Source organism: Syngnathus scovelli, chromosome 14 (genome assembly GCF_024217435.2).
Source record: "Syngnathus scovelli strain Florida chromosome 14, RoL_Ssco_1.2, whole genome shotgun sequence".
In the NCBI taxonomy this organism is placed as follows: Eukaryota; Metazoa; Chordata; class Actinopteri; order Syngnathiformes; family Syngnathidae; genus Syngnathus; species Syngnathus scovelli.
Genome location: NC_090860.1, coordinates 5,886,284 through 5,902,027, shown reverse-complemented (window position 1 = coordinate 5,902,027; position 15,744 = coordinate 5,886,284).

The following is a 15,744-nucleotide window of genomic DNA, read 5'->3' as shown; positions in this document are numbered from 1 at the left end:
ACAAACAAAAACATGGTAAGTGGTGAGTACAAACTTTGCATAGTCAGGGAACATTAATAAATTGATGATGTCACAGCCAAAAGCTCACATAATTCCGTACAAAATGATGAATGGATGAGGTGCGACAGTGTATGTGCAAGAATGGAGGGGAATGTTTACAGGAAGGTCACTTGGAGATAAAACCAGCAGGTGCCAGAGGGAGACAGCCAAGCCATAGATGATCGGTCAAGGCTGAAAGACGGAAAGGAAAACAACAGCCCCCACACATCGACTCTCCCATAATCAGCACCCAACCCCACGGAACCAGCTCTCACCAAACCAAAGTCAAAAAGTCAAAGTCAGCTTTATTGTCAATTTCTCCACATGCCAAAGACACACAAAGAAACCGAAATTTCGTTCCCCCCTATCCCACGGTGACAAGACATGGCTCACAACAGACAAACAAGTAAACAAGTATAACAACAGCGTGCTGAATAAATAATGAATAAATAACACAATAAATAAATAAATAAATAAATAAATAAATAAATAAATAAATAAATAAATAAATAAATAAATAAGAGGAGCAAAAAAGGAGCAAGTGCGCGTACAGCAGACATTCCAGAAAATAGCGCAACAGTGCCGCACGCTACGCAGAAGGGGGTAGCGAGTTCAGGGTCCTAACAGCCTTGTGAAAGGCCCAAACCCATGGAATCAAACTCTCCTGCGAACTTGCCCCACCCCAAAGACTCATCACCCATCAAACTCGGCCCACACTGGCATGTGCAACTGAATATAAGCTGACCAAAGAACCTTGAACGTTGCCTTTTCTGAATGGAGACTTTCCGCTCTTGAAAGGCCCAGCGCTGTATTGTACTTTCCTGAAAACAGAGCTTTCTGAACAAGAATTGTGATTGAACTCAACCAACCTGTGTAAATCTAATTTCTGCTTCAGTGTCTTAGCACTTTCCTAAATCTGAAGCAATCAAACAAGCATGCAGTGAGTAAATTGGATAACAGGTGATTGGCAATGGCTTTTGCCGTGAGGCGCAGATAGCGCGCTCCCTAAATTGTGGACAAAATCCAACAAACTCCTTAAAGCTAGACAGATATGTTGGCTTGAGCGAAGATATGAGACCTCCGGTTCAGGCCGACCAGCACTTCTGCAAAACTAATTATTCTAACAGCCAAGTCTCTGGTCTCTATGATCCACTTGGCCTCGTGACTCCAGCAAAGCAGAAAGGAGCCATCCTGGTCCGAAGTGCTTTCCAAGAAGCAAAGATCATGTACAGCAAAGAAGACACATGGGATGCCACTTTGTCCAAAGAACTCAGAGAAGATTCCATAAAGCTCCTTGAAGAGTATGCTGACCTAAGCTAAATCAGATTCACCAGACCCCTCACACCGCCAGATCCAGATGGAAAACCATGTGGCATTACCTTTTCTGATGGCAGTGAGCAGGCATATGGCGCCATGCTGTACCTGCGCTGGAGCTGCAGCCATGGTGCCGTCGTGAGGCTAGTCGAGTCTAAGGCTAAGCTGACTCCTCTGGACCACAAGGGTGACCCTGTGAAGGCAGAGATGTGCGGAGCAGTCTTTGCAGCCCGGCTAAAGAACTACTTCCAGAAACACTGCCGAATCAATGTGAGGAAATGGTACCATCTTGTTGACAGTCAGACCAACTTGGGGGCAATACAGCATGAAAGTTATGACTACCAGACCTTCTTTGCTAACAGAGTTGGCGAGATCCAGAGTAGACACCAACATTCAAGATTGTGGATACCAGGACCGGCAAACATTGCGGATATCATCACCAGAGGGGCCAATCCTGATGACCTTACTGAGGAATCAGAGTGGCAGTCGGGGCCACTGTTCCTTCAGCTTCCTGAGAGTGAATGGCTGACAAAATCAGCTAAAGATGTTGCTGCACAAGCAAGAGATGCTATCTCAAAAATACAAAAGAAGACATTTGCTGCGGTTCTCACCCGAAGTCAACAGAAAGCACAGGAGACAGACTCAAAGTTCAGAGGACCACCAGCAGAAGCAATCCAAAGGCTAGTGGACGAAAGGCGCTTCAGTAGTCTAAGGCGGCTGGTTGGGACACTAGCATGGATTTTGAGAGCAACTAAACAGTTCCTATGTAAGTTTGGAGATAAAGAAAAGTGGGAGGCAGTGCAGTCATCTGGCATCATCACGATCGATGAAAGAGAAGCCGTGTTCCATAACCTATGCTTGGCAGCACAGGAGGGCGTACGCTTTCCAAACACTACAACTGATAGACTGGTCGTTTACAAGGACCACTCAAGTGGACTCCTAATGTGGAGGCAGGATCCAGACCTTTAAGGAAGACCCCAGAGCTGTTTCCCTCATTCCTTTCCAAGCTTGGCTATGCTTGCTATCAAGAATGGGACCTACTGGATGTGGGGAATCCTTCCAGCCGATTCACCTCACCGAAATGGTGCAGCCGAAGTTACTGTCAAGATCACGAAGAGTCCTACAGCTTGAACCAATCTGCACAGGGACGTAGGCACCTCATCTTCCTCATCCCCGCAGAATATCAGTGTGATGGACACTAGTTTGCCTGAAAAGTGCGACCTTTCCATGGTACACCACGCAAAAATCGAGTGGGAGGTGTTGCGGCAACCTGGGAGGTGCGCACCTGTCTGTGGGTGCATGTGACCACAAGGGGTCACTGCAGGGGATGACGTGAACGTGCAGCACGCAGTGGAGCTCCTCAGAGCACCTCAACAGCTGAGCTCAATCTATCCTGATTGGGAGCATGCACACACCAGGGTTCATAAGCAGCAAACAGCTCAATCCGCTTGTCCAGTGAGCAGCAGGAGCAGCAGCAAACAACAATCCTTTCGATCAGCGAGCAACACAGCAGTAGCAACGAATCGCACTGAGCTCCACGGAGAAAGGAAAAAACTCATGGGAAGAGGAGACCAAAGAGACTACCGGTTTTTCACCTTGATTGTTTTGCTAATTAAAAACCCGCACAAAGAGTGGAATCCCAGTCTGGTCAAGTACTTCCTTTTCAAGTGGAAACCCATGACGTTAAAATACACTTGCCACTGTTAATACAACTGAAATCACAATATTTAAATGTTATTTTTGTATACAGTTAAACAACTAATACTGTAAACGCAACTGGAATCACAGTATTTAATTGTTATTTAGTATACAGTTAAAACATCTAATACTGTAAATGCAACTGAAATCACAGTATTTAAATGTTATTTAGTATACAATTTAAACATCTAATACTGTAAATACAACTGAAACCGCAGTACTTAACTGTTTTATAAATACAGTACTTCTACTGTAAAATGTTATATATATATATATATATATATATATGTATATGCTGTTAGGTTACGGATTCTAGTTATTGATCTGACTCCAAATTGCGATCAACACTTAACACATAAATTGTTATGTCCTAATCCACACACTGGCGCACCTAACAATTTTACGAGTTCGTTCTGTCAAAGAGAAGACCAGTAGATCAATCAGACCAAATTTACCAATTATTTATTCCTGACAAAGCGCACTAATACAGGCCTGGGTCCCGGGTCCCTCACACTAAAACTCGTGCGTTTTTGTGACCACCAAAAGACGACACATTCTTCCGGGTTGCCCAGTTTTAAAGAAACACAATATGAATATTAAAGCATGCAAAATATTGTGAGATGATTGGTCGATGGCCATCTCCTCCCCGTGTCGGTGCTATCGCGGAGGTCAGGTGGTTGGAATTTCCCGCGAAGCCCGAGCCACATAGACGTGCTGTTGTTCTCATTCCTTAACGACCTTGAGGTGTTCTCTGGTCCAGTACTCCCTGTCTGGGCCTATACACAACACTTCCAAGAAAACAAGTTCATGCAGTTTGCCTGCACATTCTTCGCCCCCCACCAATCCGCACGAGCACTCTAATACTAGATATTAATATGATTATAAGTTTAACACAACCTTAAAAAATATGTTTGCAAACTCCCAAAAGCACATTTCCCTTTATTCCCTCTCATGACCTCATTTATGAGGTCATCACCCGTTACCCTAGCAAACAGCTACCAGCGCGCTGTCGATCCTTCCTTCCCCCCGCTGCTCATGTTGAGTCACCAGGGTATATTGGCCCATCGGTGGCAATGGGCCAACGGTTTTCTCGATCAACCGGACAGTGAGTGACCTAATACATGGAATACAACAACAATCGCATAAAATCATAATTGGAGTAAAAATAGCTACAGCAACAAGCACAGACATGATGAGGCCTTTCCAGCTTCCGAACGTTTTCATCCAATCAGACCAAATATCGGTGTGTACGCCTGAATGATCTTTCATCTTTTTGTTCAGTGTCCTTAGTCCTTCCAACGCCCTGGTCAGTCGGCCTCCTGGTGCCGTGTTGTTTGGGATGAAAGTACAACATGCATCACCAAACATTCCACACACACCATGTTCCTTAGCCAATAGCATGTCCAACGCAATTCTATTTTGGAACGCCATTAACGACGTTGCAGCCAATTGTTCATGAACTGCGGCAAATGATTCAGCTGTATAATTACCCAGTCGTTGGACATTGTAATGAACGTAATTAATACGGTCTACATTTTTATTGGGGGTGATCCATAGGAAGATACTTTCGAATCCCGAGGACACTTGATTAACGAGTTTATACTTATCTGGCACACCCCGGGGCACGTCTATAGTGTCAATATATGTTGGATCGTCGTCGCTCAACCACGGGGCAAAACGTCTCTTTTTGCTCGCTTCAGGAGCCCCGCCAGTGGGGACTCCAGGTTCCAATTGAGATTCTGTATTTCAATGGGGACAACCACCACAGGCATTATCAACGACACGAGGGCACAGATACCTGATGCATTCTTCGGCAAGCGATCCTATAATTTGTCATCTCCACACCACAACCAGATGTCACTGGTCTTCCTCTGCTCCTTCCATCACTGCTGGGTGAATTCTGGCATGTCCTGTTAAAGCTTGAAAGCAAGTGAATTTGGAAAAAAAACTTTGTATATCACAATTACAAATTGAAACCTACTCACCCATTTCTATTTTACCACTCTCCCCCTTTGACACATTCACCCAATGTGTCATTACGTATCAAAAGGAACCTGCAAAGCGTCGCCTCTCATCACCACACTCATTGTAGCCAGGCCCGCGGAACCTCTAGTTACCATCTGGGCCCCGGGACCATCACCCCAAGTCCTTGAAACTTGACTGTCCACCACACACACTCGGCAACACAAACAAAAATCATCGCACTCCTGTCAGTGAGCTTATAGCCCGGCTGACAGCGGACATTTGTACACACAAAAACAGACATCAAGTATCAAAATAAAAACAGTCATAAAATGAATCCTGGCGCCCGCGGATCATGTCCTGAAAACCACGTCATCAACAAGTTCTGTCAGGCGCAGAGCAGGGAGAGGACTCGAATGCAGAGATTCCAAAGTTCAACAAAGTGTTTATTGTCTCCACTGATGGTCGAACAAAAAACGCCTCACGAGGAGGGAAAAAAGGGGAAACTAAGGCGCCTCGAACCGAGGGAGAAAAAGGAGAAATCAAAGCGCCTCGAACCGAGGGAAATACAAAAACAAGATAGCGATGTAACCAAGTTAACATCGGTGAGCAAAGACGTTCAAACAAGGCTTCTACGTGGACTCAAGGGTTTCGTGATCGCTAGTGTTCTCAGCAAGGCAAGACGCACTGGCACTGGATACGGGGAAAGACGCGGGTTATATGGACACAGGAGGGGAACACAGGTGAAGACAGTTGGTCATTGGCGCAGGTGCACACACTTGGAATCAGGGGTTCACGTGACCAGACGCACAGGGGAAGGACACACCGACTGGAACGAGAGGAAAATCACACAATAAAACCGGAAGTGATCCGGACGACACATGACAGCATGACAAAGTTCATCATAAAAACCAAAAGGGCAAGGGTTAACATATTCTTGTAAATCCAACACAAACTTTCCACGAATGCAATCGACAACCTGCAAGAATGAAAACAAGTTACGCAAGCAACGCGCAATCCGCTCCTTGGCTGGTGGCTGATGCTGCAAAAAAAAAAAAATAAAGTCACACAGAAAAACAAAGCAGAGCGTGCTATTGTCGCAAACACGTTCAAGCATCAAACAATTGGTCACTGTCCACCTAGTCCGTCACCCCGTCGGGTGAGCTCAAAGTCGTCACACGTCAAATCGTCCAAAGTCTTGCTGTTCGATACTAGTTCTGTCTTGTCTGACCATATCACTGAAATGGGCCTTCTCCATCACACCGTTTTGTTGTCGATGGTGCCCCTGATTGATCATTGAGCCATGGTTCCGGTCAGAACTCATCACTTACCAGTTCCAGACCCTCCAGTCTGTACCACCCCTTCAGGTGAGAGGAATTTTATCCTCAATTGCAAACACATCACCCCAACTTCAGACCTCTCTGGCCAATCATACTGCGCACACACAGTCATAGATGATCACATGCGCACGCATCCATCCACACACTCGCAGACACACACATCCGTCTCTATCACTCAGCTCTCCTCCCACACTAAGCAAAGTTAGTATGTTAGTGTGCAGGCAAACATTGACTCCTAATAATAACTTCACATTTGGACATACTTGTCAACATGACCTATTGTAAAATCTCCAATTCAATTTTCCATAAACTCGCCCATCAGATTCATCGCAAATTGTCATATATGTCTATCTGGGGGGAGACGATTGTGGGACCCGCGTGTCAGGGGAGCCTCCATAACCTCAGATTGCTCCTACAAACTCGATCTCTATTAATTATCCTAATTAAATTCAATAAAGATGGGTCCGACTATTCCCTCTGGATTTTTACATCATCATTTGGCTCTCCCCCTTTTTCCTGTTGTCTAGCTCAAATATGTTTCTCAGTCTGCTTCTCTTTATTGCCCCTCTTGGCGAGTCTAACTCGCCCCTTTTTCTCTTCCTAAAAATCCTGCCTGTCACACCATCCAGCACCTCTCCCTAGAATGGGCAGTTTTTAATGTAATTTACGTCATTGCTGTCCAGATCTTCTATCCTCAATCTCCCTTGCTGTCAATCCCTGTTAAAATGCCAAAATGCCCCTGTTCCTCTTGACCGAATCCACTTTAGTCCAAATGTCCTATTCTAAAATGTATCTAACTCGACTTCTACTTCTTAAGCCTGACGAGCCAAAATATCAGATCTCACTCTTGTTTCTTACCGTTTTAGCCTATTTGTTTTATCCAAATCTGTTAAATCTCTGACTATGATGCTTTTCTCTGTAGCTCTACGCATTCTTCAATTTTTTATCAAATCTCCTCAGTTCTGTCAAACTCAGTGCACAATGAAGCTCCTGTCCACCTTGACCCAAGCTCCACCCAGTTTGGTAACGCCACAGCAAGGAGTGCGATTTGGCCGTCGGACACTTCCAACACCCCTGCGTCCCAGAGGCCACACAGAGTGCCTTCCATGCCTTGGTCCGCCTCTTTCGGCCAACGATATTGAGGCCGTTTGATAGGCTGCGTCTCATCCATTTGGAGATCAATAGGGGCCACCGAATGACAAAACCCGACATCAAATGGACCCTGGGACCACAGTGTGTCGGGCAAGGCCGCCAGCATTACTTCAGCGTCCTCATGATCAGTTAACTCCCTACTGTGTGTGCGGGACACCAACATCATCTCCAGCAATCCTGTGTCTGCCATGGGTTGTTTAATTTGGTATGCATTCTGAGACTCAGACCAGTACAAATTAGGAATGTGAGTTTTCCGCCAATCGGTCTGTTGCAACAACTGCTTGACCATGGAGCCCAATTGTCTGGCCTCGTGTCCTGGGGCAAGAGCCAGCGAAATGTGTGGCACCCCTTTCTCTGTCATCTGTCTTTCTCAACAGAATCCTCGCTGTGGCGCTTCCCTTATCCAGGTGGGAGTGAACTCGGTGCAGTAGGTGGAGGATGGCGTCCTCCACTCCAACATCTGGCTGATATGCAAACTGCAGGCAGTCCTGAGCATGTCGCACTTGAGGTCTGAGGAGACTGAGGAAGAGCCGCTCCAATGTCTTCATCGGGTGTGAAGTAAGTGCCACCGGCCGAAAGTCATTCAGTTCACTGGGCCGGGTCTTTTTAGGAACCGGCGTGATGCAGGATGTCTTCCATAGTGTAGGCACTATCCCCAGCTGCAGGCTGAGGTTGAAGATCCGTTGAAGTTCCCCCAGTTCAGCAGCGCAGGTTTTCAGTAGTCTGGGACACACCTTGTCCGGGCCTGGTGCTTTCCTGGGTCGAAGTTTCCTCAGCTGTCCTCTGACCTGGTCTGCCGTGATGTAAGGCAGAGCTTGTGTTGGCGTGGGGGGGCTGGAGGAGGAGAGTGGTGGTGCTGTGGTATCCGGGGTGGAGGGGCAGGAGGAGGAGGGTGGGGGTGCTGTGGTGTTTCGGGGGTGGTGTGCTGTGGTATCTGGGGTGGGGGGGGGGCAGGAGGAGGAGGGGGGGGGGGGTGCTGTGTTGTTTCGGGAGTGGTGTGTTATGGAGGGAAGGAGAGATGGCTGCAGTAGAGGTGGGGGGGTCATGGGCCGATCAAACCTATTGAAGAAGTTGTTCAGCTCGTTCGCCCTCTCCATTGTCCCTTCAACGACCCTGGTCTTGGTGTTGTGGCCCGTGATAGTCCTCACACCTTCCCAGACGGCCCTCATGTTGTTTTCCTTCAGCTTCTGCTCCACCTTTGTCCTGTAGGTGTCTTTGGCTTCCCTCACACAGTGTTTCACCTCCTGCTGTGCTGCCTTCATGGCCTCCCTGTCTCTGCTCCTGAAGGCGGCTTTCTTCCTGTTCAGGACGGCTTTGACCTCCCGTGTTACCCAAGGCTTGTTATTCGGGTAGTAGCGGACTGTCTTAACAGGAGAGACCACATCCATGCAGAAGTTCAGGTAGTCCGTCAGGCAGTGTGTCAACCCCTCTATGTCCTCACGGTGTGGATCGATCAGCACATCCCAGTCTGCGGTGTTAAAACAGTCTCTCAGGACACTTTCCATCTCCGGGGTCCACTTCCTGATGGTGCGGGTTGCAACGGGCTGTTTTTTGACCAGGGGGGTGTACTCTGGTTGTAGGTGGATCAGGTTGTGGTCTGACTTCCCCAGTGGGGGGAGCGGTGTGGCCTTGTACGCATCCCTCACATTGACATACATGATTTGGGGGATGCCATGAGCCCATATGATGGCTTTGCAAATGGCTTTTCCCACTGTTAAGGCATCTGGCTGTTTAGATGGAATAATTTCTACCCATTTGGAAAATGCATCAATCATCACCAGGCAGTATTTGCGAGGTCCGCTTTGTGTGAGTTCAATGATATCCATGTGCATGGTTTGAAATAGGTAAGAAGGTTTTTCAAATGAGCCTCTCTTAATTGTGACACATGGCAAGGCCCACGTGTCGCAATTGCTGCTTCCTTAAAAAGTGATTTTGGTAAAACAGGTTTGTCATCGATGCGGTGGATATTATCTGTATTCATCATTGCACCTTTTGTCGTCCACATTCGTTTTTTCTCCATTGGAGCATTGTTCTGCAAGTCTGTCAGTATAGTTCTATCTATGAGTTGTGTGTCCTTTGAATCTATTTAAAAAATTCATGGTCATGTTTCTCTGCTGCTGCTTCTTTAGCAATTTTGTCTGCTAATCTGTTTCCATTTGAGACTTCATCTGTGCCTGTGGTGTGAGCAGCACATTTACAAACAGCTAGTTTAGCAGGTAAATGGATGGCCTGCAACAAGTCTTTTAACAAGGAGGCATGGGTAACCGGCTTACCGGTTGATGTTGTCATCCCTCTGCGCTCCCATTGTTTTGCTAAATAGAACAGAGTAGAAAACGCATACTGACTGTCTGTGTATAGTGACTTAGTATACTATGACTATAGTATAGCTCAGTGGCCTAGTAGTAGAGTGTCCGCCCTGAGACTGGAAGGTTGTGGGTTCAAACCCCGGCCGGGTCATACCAAAGACTATAAAAATGGGACCCATTGCCTCCCTGCTTGGCACTCAGCATTAAGGGTTGGAATTGGGGGGTTAGATCACCAAATGATTCCCGAGTGCAGCACCGCTGCTGCTCACTGCTTCCCTCTCCCCCAGGGGATGGATCAAAATCACATGGGGATGGGTTAAATGCAGAGGACAAATTTCACCACACCCAGATGTGTGTGTGACGATGATCATTGGGACTTTAAATTTAACTTTATCTTCTGCTAATTGACAAGCTCTTGTTAGTGCAATTAGCTCAGCAACCTGCGCTGACCTGTTGTATGGAAGCTTTTCTGATTCAGCAATGTGGTTTTGCAATTTTACAATTGCATAACCACATTGATTGTTTCCTTTAGCATGAACATGATCCATCCACAAACCACTTTTCCCCCTTATCAAGTGGTGTGTCACTTAAATCTTGTCTGGGCAGCTGTAGATGTTCTGTAGCATCTAAAACAGTTATGTAGGGTTCCATCCCCTGGCAACGGGATCAACGTTGCTGGGTTAATGACTGTGCTCCTCTTTATCACAATATACGGTTGTGACAGAAGTGTAGCAGTGTAAGATAGGTGTTTAGCAGGTGACAAAAAGTTCATTTTGCTTTGCAGTAGCAACACATCTACAGCATGTGGAACTAGCAGTTCCATTTTGTGGAAGAGGACCACATCTGCGGATAGTGTCACTGCAAGCGCTGCTGCGCATACTGCTTGGACACAGTCTGGTAAGGATTGAGCCACTGGATCCAATTTTTTTGAATAAAATGCAATTGTCTTAGTTTACTGCCATGACTCTGCAGCAATACTGAGGTCATAAAATCATTCCTGCAGTCTGCTGTTTGCACAAAGGTTTTATTGTAGTCTGGTAAGATAAGGGTTGTAGTTTCCATCAGAGCCTGTTTGAGTACTACAAAATCATCATCCGCTACTGGTGTCCATATTATTTTTTCTGTCATTGCCATGGGGACTCCATGCACAATATTCAGCAGCGGTTGCGTCTTTTCTGCATAATGTGAGATCCATGCTCTGCAGTAATTGCAGAGCCCTAAAAATGACATCATTTGTTTTTTTGTCTGAGGTTTCGGTGCATCTGCAATGATTTGTTTTCTGGTTTTCTGTTTCTGTCTTCCAGCAGCTGACAACGTGTGACCTAAATAGTTCACTTCTCGTCTGACCCATTGTAGTTTGTTTTTGCTTACTTTATTCCCTGTTTTGCAGAGATAGTGTAACAAAGCTAAGAAGTCTTCCTTGCAAACAGCTTCAGTTTCAGAGGCTATCAGGAGATCATCTACATAAACTAGAAGTTGTCTTTTGTTTGTCATCTGAAAATCAGCCAAACAGGTCATGATAGCTTGAATGAAAATAGTTGGACTATCAGCAAATCCCTGTGGCAATCTGGTGTACGTATAACTTTGTCCTTTGAAGGTAAACACAAACCAAAACTGTGAGTCTGGGTGAATTGGCACTGAGAAAAATGCATTGCTAAGATCAATTACTGAGAAAAATGTCTGGTTAGGTTTCAAAGTGTTTAGAAGTGTGTGTGGGTCAGGCACATTAGGTGCTCTTGTCTGTACTGCATCATTCACTGCTCGTAAATCTTGTATCATTCGCCAATCAATTTTATTGGCCTTTTGAACTGGAAAAATAGGAGTGTTACAAGGAGAATACGAGCACTTCCTAATGATTTCTCCTGTCAAAAGATCATTTATAACAGGGGCAATCCTATTTATTGGCTCCTGTTTTAAAGGATATTGTTTAACTCTTCGATCTGTGCTGGGGGAATGGATGTTAAAAGTCCTATATCAGATGGGCCCTTTGTCCACAGTTTTTCAGGAAGCTCAGCCAATTCCTCCTGCTCCTTATCCTAGTCAAACAAATGTTGATTAGTCAGGAAAGCGCATAAGCGCGTGCCTTTCCAACAACTACATCACACACTGTTTGCTTCCACATGTCACAACTGGTACTGTAGCTCCACCCATCACCTTTGTCATCATAATCAGTGACCGATCCGGCAAGTTTAATTCGGCAACCCACATCTGCCCATGTTATACTGTGAGGTTTGAACAATGAAATGTGGGGTACAGCCGACAACTTGTATTTGTCTTCTTGAGAAGCGGGCAGGAGCACAGCAGCAGCTGCAAATGACCTGCGATCAGTGTACAGAGCAGTGATTGTTAAGGTTACTTCTGTGTCACTGAGAAAACGTTCAATATATTCATCTTGTGGATCAGTGAGAATATTCATGGTGACATGTAATTAATTACGAGTCATTTCTGATTCAGGTCGGGACAATTGTTTTCGAGCTTCACTCAGTAAACTGCTTGGTAGCTTGGGATTCTGTTTAGAAGAGATGTCATAGGAACAGCAAACCTGTTCCCCTGCTTGTGTAGCATATGTCAACATCTCTTACTCTAAATCACGTGTCAAACTCAAGGCCCCCGGGCCAGATGTGGCCCGCCATGTCATTTCATGTGGCCCTTGATAGTTTAAAGTTTTGAGTGTCTAAAAATAAATACCCAAAAATTAATTAAGAGCGTGCTTTGACCAAAAACTACATTTCCCACAATGCCTTTCGACTACGCTCGCCGCAGCCGTGTCCATGTGGAATTTAGATATAATTAATGATACCAAAATGTCCAGAAAGAGAAAAGTTGATGCAGACGGGAGACTGTTTCAAGAAAGATGGGAAGGCGAATACTTGTTTGTGCTTCAAGCAGGAAGACCGGTATGTCTTTTGTGTTACGAGGCGGTGTCGGTTGTCAAAGAGTACAATCTGCGTCGACATTTTGACACCAAACACGGAGCTAAGTACGCTAAAGCTAGCCTTCAAGAAAAGCTACAAATTGCCAAAGAATTAAAAGACAAACTGCGGTTGCAGCAGAGTTTGTTCATGAAATCCACAGCCAAAAACGAGGCCGCGGTGAAAGCTAGCTTCATTGTGGCTAAAGAAATCGCCCACGCTTCCAAGTCTTTTTCCGAGGGAGCGTTTTTGAAGCAGTGCATGCTGAAGGTCTGAGCAGGTGTGTCCCAACCAGTTTCAGACTTTTAAAAATGTCAGTTTATCAAGAAACACCATCGCCGACCGAGTGAAGGAACTAGCAGAAAATCTCGCAACACAGCTGGCCGAGGAGACACGCAGCGACACAGCTTTTTCATTAGCTGTTGATGAAAGCACAGATAACACGGACACATCGCAGTTATCAATTTTTATTAGAGGCGTAAAGTCGGACCTCTCTATCAATGAGGAGCTGTTGGATGTGGCTGCAATGCATGGGACCACGACGAGACAGGACATTTTTGATGCAGTGGAGAAGTCTGTAAGTAAAAATGCATTGCAGTGGGAAAACTTGGTAAGATTAACTACAGACGGTGCACCAGCAATGAGTGGAGGAAAAGTGGGCTTGGTTGGACTAATGAAGGGGAAAATGCAAAAAATGAACTGTTACACGCCTCTGACAACGTATCATTGCATTATCCATCAAGAAGCTTTGTGTGGGAAGGTGTTGGGGATTGAGGACATTGTGACCACAGTCATGAAAACAGTGAACTTCGTTCGGGCGCGTGGCCTGAATCACCGTCAGTTCCAGCAGTTTTTGCTGGAGATGGGCTCGGAACACGGGGATGTGCTGTACCATACAGAAATGCGGTGGCTGAGTAGGAGCAAAGTCCTCAAGCGTTTTTTTTTTAGCGCAGGGAAGACATTGCTCTTTTTATGCAGAGTAAAGGAAAACTCATGTCTGAACTATCAGATCCAAAGTGGATGTGTAACTTTGCTGTGTTGTGTGACCTAACCGACCATCTCGCCCAGCTGAATCAGAAGCTGCAGGGACGCAAACAAGTCATCACGCAGTTGTCCGACACGATCACGGGTTTCCAGCGTAAATTGGACTTATGGATGTGGCAAGTGAAACAGGACAATCTTGTCCTCTTTCCTGTTTGTCAGAGCATGTCAGCCTCATTTCCCGAGACTTTTTCATCTGCTCACTTGGCTACCAAACTGAGCTGGTCGGCGCTTCTCTGACTTCAGAGCACAACAGTCTGGCTTTGACATCTTTGCCAATCCTTTCACCACCAATGTCTACACTGCACCCCAACACCTTCAGATGGAGCTAATTGTGCTTCAAAGCGACAGCGGCCTGAGCGCAAAGTTCCAGGATGCTGCAATCCAGGACTTTTACCGTCTGCTGCCCCCTGGTTTGATGCCACAGCTTCGACTTCATGCTGCCCGTGTTCTGTCCATGTTTGGGAGCACCGCGAACAGTTTTTTTCCATAATGAATCTGAACAAAAACAAGCTCAGATAACGCCTCACGGATGACAACCTCCATGCTGTTCTACACATTGCCTCAGCACAGGACCTAAAATCAGACATTGACACACTGGTAACTGGAAAACGGTGTCAGACATCTGGTCAGAAAACACACAGGTAAGCATTTTTTTAAAAACTTAATTAAAATATAATAAAATGTAATGCAATCAAGATGAAGAACAGTTAAACTGTGTGCAATTTGTGTGCTTGCATTTTGTTTTGTGTTTATCATTTTCAGAACATGAGCAATCGATAGAGAATCCACTTGATGTATTCAAGGACAGGCAGCATCTCCTCATCAAAGACTAACCGAAAAACTTGACCAATATAATTGTGAACTGAGTCAAGCTTTATTTAGGTATTTTTAGTTGATTACATATTATTTATGTGTAGCTGCTGTTGTAATTATTTAATGTTTGCAGGTCTTATGTGTGCATGCAGACAAATTGTTGTCATCAAACCATCAGTTCGATGCAAGGCTGTGTGCAGCCTGTTTTTGTAAAATGCTACATATCCTACATGTTCTTTGCAGCTCAGTTTTATGTTACTTTTCTTTATTCACTTGGACAGTTTGATCCTTCATTAATGGAGTTATGTGGGTTTTCATAAGCTGACATAATTTAAAAGGATTTATGTTAGAGCAACAAGCAAACATGTTTTCTATGCAACTGTAATTGTCACTTTAATAAGTTATAATAAATAATGAGTTATTTAACATTAAGGAGTAGTTACATTTATTTTACATTACATTCAATTACATTTAGTTACATTTATAAGTTACATCTGGCTCTTTGAGGACAGCCATTACGCTGATGTGGCCCTCGGTGAAAATGAGTTTGACACCCCTGCTCTACATGCTCGCATACCATCCTTTACTGGAATTATTGCAATTTCCAATCTAGTCATCAGAGGTCCCAGCAGGTTTATGGGACATTTTGGGGATAGGACAATCGAGACTGAAGCTATGATTCCCGTTTCATCCTCTCTTACTTCAACTGGATTGGAGATATTGTCACGTCTCGTCCCCAGCCGTGTTACTATGTGCCTGTCTTGGTTTCTGTCTGTGTGCTCGCCCCTCCCCTCCTGTGTGTCCATGATTAGTTTGAGTATTCTCACCCGCCTCTTGTTACCTGTCGTGTATATAAGTCCTGTCTGCCCCTCACGACCCGTCGGATCATTGTGTGTGTTGTTGTTTTCTTGATGTCTTTTGGTTCCTGTTGTTAATGTCTTCATGTCTTTTTGTTACACGTCTTTGTCGGTCAGTCCTGTTGTTGGTTTTGTTAGTAAGTTATGTCAGTTTACCGAGTCTGTTAGTTTGTTTTCTTCAATAAGCTGCACTTGGTCCCCCTGTTCCATCCGTTCCGTGACAGATACTCTCCTTGTGTACCTGCACATCAGCAGATTTCACCCAATTAGTGTTTTGGGAGGCCTTCAGATTAGGGACTTTGGTTTT